This window comes from Calidris pugnax, unplaced genomic scaffold (genome assembly GCF_001431845.1).
Source record: "Calidris pugnax isolate Ruff unplaced genomic scaffold, ASM143184v1 scaffold187, whole genome shotgun sequence".
Lineage (NCBI taxonomy): Eukaryota > Metazoa > Chordata > Aves > Charadriiformes > Scolopacidae > Calidris > Calidris pugnax.
The window spans coordinates 2,671,719-2,677,718 of NW_015090969.1; the positions used below are offsets into that span (position 1 = coordinate 2,671,719).

At 48.1% G+C, this 6,000-nt stretch overlaps 1 protein-coding gene across 11 annotated transcripts in view; it reads left to right on the plus strand.

Annotated features, from left to right (window-relative positions):
- PPIP5K1 (diphosphoinositol pentakisphosphate kinase 1) overlaps positions 1-6,000 on the plus strand; it is a 51,225-nt gene that overhangs the window by 40,915 nt on the left and 4,310 nt on the right. The window lies entirely within an intron of this gene.

Below are 6,000 nucleotides of genomic sequence, written 5' to 3' on the forward strand. Positions count from 1 at the left end.
CAGGAGGTGCCGCAGCGGGTCACACGCAGAGTGAACTTGCTGTGGAAATTTGGGGGAAGCAAGTGCTTGTGTGGTTGCATTGTTTCTAGAGAGACCAAGTTAAAAGAGGGTAGAAACTGAGCTTTTGTGTGGCTGCACTGCATGGCATCTGTTCTGCCAGTTAGGTCTTTGCAGTGTGTCATGTCTCTGGTGGGAAGAGGTAGACAATGTCAGTATTGAATCCAGATGTTATAAATCAAAGCTTGCTGCTGTTTCTCTGATCTGTTTCAGCCTCTGGCACAGTCTGATGCACTGAGGTCTCAGTGCATCTAAGATAAGTGGAAGGATTCCTCTGAGAGGGGCAGCTCGCTGGGGCTGGCTGTTCATGTCTGCCTCGCACCATAACACCTGCTGGGTGCATGTGGCTTGCTGAGCTGTGTGGTGTGCTGCATGGACCACCTTTCTCACTCAGAGCCGTAGGTGGAAGGGGCAGAGACAGTACAGCTTCTCGGGTAGTGAAGCAACAGGATCAGGCATTTTCAGAGCCCAGAAGAGAGAATTTTTCTCTCAGTCTGTTTTTTCTTGATATGGCCCTTTCTGTCAAGTAGGCAATTTGGAGATGGCAGTTGCTTTTCATATATAATTAGGACAATCCTTGGTCTCTTAGCAACGAATACTAAAAAGGAGCAAACTTGCTTCAAGGGAAGAGATGCTGGAACAGAGCAGACTGCTCCAAAGCCAAAGCTGAGCTTCCGCTGCTGCAGATCTCAGCCATCTCCCATAAGCTCCGTAGGGAGATGAAATGAACTTGGTGCTTTGGGCAGTCATACGCCAAATATTGCAGCACAGTGCTGGTGGTGCCGCCTGCCCCAACGCACCAAACCTACGAGACGTGTACCTCCATGCAGCAGCCTTCCTGCGTGGAACCCAGGTCTCTGCAATCAGTCAGTTCTTTCTTGCTTGTTTTCTCAGTCTGTCATCAAGCCCACAGTTAATTAGCGTGTTTGGGATTCCTGCTGGGGGTTAGTCTCAGAGCAGACATGTCTCCGGTCTCTGTAGCCACCAGCCCAACTTCCCTCCTTGTGACAATTACATACTCCTCTCTTTCTTGCCTTTCAACTGTACTTCTATCCACACAAAGAAAAGATGAATTAAGAGAGACTCGGGGAGTTGAAAGTGTGCAGCTGGCACCCATAGTTGGAAAGATCAATGATGGAGCCCTGAAGCAATCTGCCTGGGAACCTGTGCTTATCTGTGTGGTCATGGCTGGGAAAGAGAAGAGAAAATTTCAATGACAAGGGGAAACAGCCTCAAATTGATATCTAAAATGCTGGGCTCTGATCTGACCATCACCATTTGGCATGATCTGGAAAAGGTAGAAATTTGCAGTCTGGGAGAGATGTTTGTGATAGTGGCTGGAGAGCGGTGGTGGGGATCTGCAGTTCAGTGTCTGTTCCAGGATGGAGCTAGGAGGTTTTTAATGGAGTGAGTTAGAGGCAGCTGCAGACAGAATTGATTTTTCCACACAGAGTGAAACTCTTCACTGTGGTACGTGGGGGTGTTGGAGCTTAACTGAGTTCAAGGGGAGACTGGAGAACGTGGATGAGACAGATGAGGGTCAGAGTAGTTCTGAGCTGCAGGTCGCTGGAGTTTGGGGGCTGCCTGGAGGAAGAGTCACCACATGCTGTCTGGTCTCATACCCCTTCATTCGCAGCCACTTCTGGCACTGTGAGCAGAGAGGTGCTGGACTAGGATAGACCTTCAGTCTGGCTCTACAGGATTGAATTTAGGAAGGCTGGGTAGCAAAAGTCCTAGTTCATGTACATATCCTGTGTGCATTTATAAACAAAATAAATATAAACAAATATAAACAAATACATCTGTGGCATATTGGAGTTCTCCCCACAAAAAAAGGCTGGACTGACCAAGTGTGTTGGAGAGGAACTTGCTGAGTGTGCTTTCTCCCTGTGCTTCCTTCAGAATCTGTGCTGAGACTGGGCAAGTGCTGCTTCACTCCAGAGAGCTGACATACAGACCTTTGGCGTACAGGCAATTTGGGATGTGCCTGCTGCCTTGGTCTGCCTGTTGCTTTCGGGATCTCCATTGGAAAGGAACAGGCACCTTCTGCACTGTAGTGTAGAACTCGCAGCCGGAGAGCTGGGTAGTGACTCGGCAACTTCTGCTCATCCCTCATGTGTAGTAATGTTCAGAACTCTCAGGCAAAAATACAGCACACAAAAATGATTGCTTTGGACCAGAAAGACTTCTCGCCTTCTCCTTGGCATCTGTCTTTGTCTGTTAGCTGACAGCAGTTTGGCTGCTTTCTGCTTGTGAGCCTGCTGCAGCAGCAAGTGCCTTCTCTTTGAACAAGCCCACTCTGCCAGCAGAGAAGCTTTGCCTTATTTGGGACCTCAGCTCAATCTTGGTAAAGCTGAGGAACACGCCATTTGGACTGCTTGAAGATTGCTCCTTTGTTGTGCCCACTGGCCAGGAGGTCTGCTGGCTCCCAGGTGATCTGTGGAATGACCAGCTCTGAGGGATAATCCCACCGGCACTGACTTCAATCCGGGGGTGCATGTGTTACATACGAACTCAGCTTTCCCAGCTCATACTGTATACTTCTTGGCTCTCTGGGGCATACTGAGAATTTAGGAAACTTTGTGTTACCTTGATTCAAATTTGATGCTTCCTCTTAATGAAATGGTATTGCTTCTCAAGGGTTTATAGAATGGGACATCTCCTGCAGTAATCAAGAAGGTGCAAATGAATTCAAGGTCTTGTTTTCTCCCTTGTTCTTCCTTTTCCCAGTATAAAAATCTGCCTTTTTTACTTCTGCTGCTAACACCTTTGGTTGAATTTTCTTTAAGACCTCAGCATGACTGAAGAAAATATAGCTAAACGGATGGAAGTAGCTGTTACATCTGCAGTGAAAGAGCAATAGGGTAGCCCAGCACAAAGGGTTCACTCAGAGGTCTGTAACATATTTGCTTGGTGTTCAAGCCATGTAATCATAAAGTAGGTGTTGGCTATTTCAGAATTCATCATTGTGTGGTTCAGGTAAAAAGGTGGCACTTCTGGACTCTTTCTTTGAGGTCATCTGCTAAGAGTTAGCTGTTAACAAGTACTGTGTTCCTCCTGACTGCTGGAGTCTCCCGGAAGTCTGGGATTCTCTGGTTTGGACAGAAGATGTGAGTTGGGTGCAGGTTTGCATTTGCTTTTTATGGTAGAGTGTCTAGATGATCTCTGCAAAAGGGTCCTTATACCCAAATCACCTTCTTAATATCTGATGAAGCATTGTGTGTCAGTATTGGCAGCTCTGAAACAATCTTACTCTAAGGGGAGAGTCACTCCCTGCTTGAACATCTGGAGGACTTCTTTATAAACTGTGATTATGCTGAGTAGACTCTGCAGTGGCCAGTAAAGTGGGCAGATGTCGAGAATGTGAAGCTCTGGGGAGAAGAGCTCAAATGGACAGAGTTAACTCGGCTGTGACAGGGGTGGACCTTCAGATTTGGCATCAGCACACCTGGGATTGACGAAGCAGGACTTGCTGTCCTCTAGCTGGATGGCACCTCCGCTGCTGTCACCTGCGGAGTGGCTCTTCAGGCAGTTCCATCCTCTCTGCTGCTGTGTCAGGATGCTGCTGCATTATTGATTCAGAGCAGAGATTCAACCATAGCTGCTCCCCCACATCACGCAGTCTCCTTGGACATCCAAAATAATACATGCTCAGCAGACTCCACTGCCTTCTCTGTCTTAAGGTTTTTCCCATAACCAAAGCTTGTTTTCTTGACTCTAACAGATGGTTTCTTCCTATTTTAAGGAACAAAATTTTGGAGACTTAACCATGCTGTACTCCTTGCCGGGAGAAGTTTACAGCTGACTCTGGGATTCATTTCTAGCTGCTCTGGTCTGCAGACCCCAGCCCTGTGCTCTCCCTGCAGGGCAGGTCTCACTCTGGGGGAGGCAGAGTGCCCTCTGCACCCCTGAGGTAGCTGCTGTAGTCACAGAATCACAGAATATTCTTGGTTGGAAGGGACCTCTGAGATCATTGAGTCCAACCACAAAAAAAACAACCAAACAAACAATCAACTGAAAAGTGACACTTGTTCCTCTGTGTGCTGCTGTTTGACTTTGGTACCAAATGAATGGAATGCTGTCTAGTTTCTTGTGCTGTCATCTGCATCACAGACTCCTGTCCGGCAGGTGCCAGGAGGAGCTTCGGGCGGCAGCAGCAATAGCCGAGTGGTCAGGCTGGGAAGGTTCCTGTGGTTTGCAATCATGATTTATTTTTGTTGTCCCTTCCCAAAGATGTTGGTCCTTTGCTAAATGTGCAGCAGTGGTCAGAGCCTTTGCTGGGGACTCTGGCTGTTGCTGGGGTTCATGGCAGGATGTCAGTCTGTAGCAGTAGCTTCTGCCTTGTGTGGAATGAGGCTGCCACTGTTGGCCTCTGCCCAACAGCCAGGCAGGTCAGGGGAGGCGTGCAGGGAGAGGGCTGCTGTACACAAATGAGAGGGATGCCTTGAAAACAGTAGTGCTTCACCTTGAGAAGGTGAACTTCTGTTTTTTCTGTATTTGCTTGAGACCGGTCAGGTTGAGGCAGTGCTGAGCAGAGCTGTGCAAGCGGGCGTTTGGCACCCAGGGCTATAGGTGTGTCATTTCGCATCAGTAGCATTCAGTGTTCCATGTTTCCTTTAGAGCTGGACCTTTCATTTCCTCTTTCTATTAGAGGAGTGCCCAAGCACTCAGATCCCCATTGGTGCCTCCAGTGTATCTTGTAACTACATTGCTTTGCCCTGTTATATTCAAACTTCTTCCCTTTTTCTTTGAAGGTCCCAATAGCTGAGCCAACTTTGGCCCTCTTGGAAGCAGATTCTGTTGTGAAATGACCTTAGCCTCATACTATGCTGCTCCATGATCATCTCCAAGTGCCTGTTCGTTAAGTCTTGCCCTTAAGTCACCCTTTTCCTTTAGCTTTGTCTCCCAGAATGTCTATTATAAAATAATGAACAGGTTCTCTTCCTTATTCAGCACTTCCACTCTAAGGGCTTCTCAGCAAGTGTCAGGAGAGTGTGGTACTTGTTCTGTGTCTTACATTCCTTTGACCTAGCCAAGGATTTGTTGTCCTTCATGTCTTGAGCTGATGTTTCGAGGCCCTTTGTGGCATAGGTAACCTCTCTGGACTGTCTGGAGAATTCTTTGTCACCAGTAGCTGTTATGGCAATGAATGTCTTTGCAGTTTTGCAAACTGGTGATGATCTGGTCTGCAGCCTCCTCACATTGCATGTGGATTCACTCTGAATACCATCTGCTGGCTCATGCTCCTTGCCCCCTGCAGATTGGGGTTAGATGAGTGGGTTGGAGCAGAGACTGTCCTGGAGGTGACTGGAACAATGGCTACGCTTAGCAGATAACCCAGGTGCTCTGTGCCTTCTCCTTAGGTGCTGTCAGGCTGCAGGGATTGGTTTTACCCTGTCAGTGTGCTGGACAGCAACCCTGACACAGCAGTGCATAGAGAGCTCTTGTACTTTTTGCATTTCAAAGTAATTTTCCTTCTCTGTAAACAAACCCAATTCCTTCCCAGTGTCTTTTTGAGCTCCTCGGAAGGAGCTGGGGAGTCACAGAATGGGAAGCCTTCGCTGAAGAAGTTCAGAGGCCTATTAAACTCAAGATGCTCAGAGCAGGAGGCGGCCTCATTCCCATATGCCCAGAGACTGATTTGTTTCTTCCTTGCTCCTGTGGCAGTTTCGGTTGGCTTGGTGCCACAAAGCATTGCCAGGAAGCTGGGATGAAGAGGAAGATGCTTTGCTGTAATACTCTGCTGGCTTGAGTGGCAAAGAATTTATTGTGAATGGTTGTGACGCAGCTTAGCTCTGAGCAAGCGTCTGTTAAATGTCAAGATACCTATTTCTACTAATCCTGCATTTGCAGGCACTGAAGTCTTGTTAAGGGGACAAATAACTCAAGCTGTTGCCCAGCCCTTCCTTGGGGGGGGGGGGGGGTCGGCCAGGCACCCGCGGG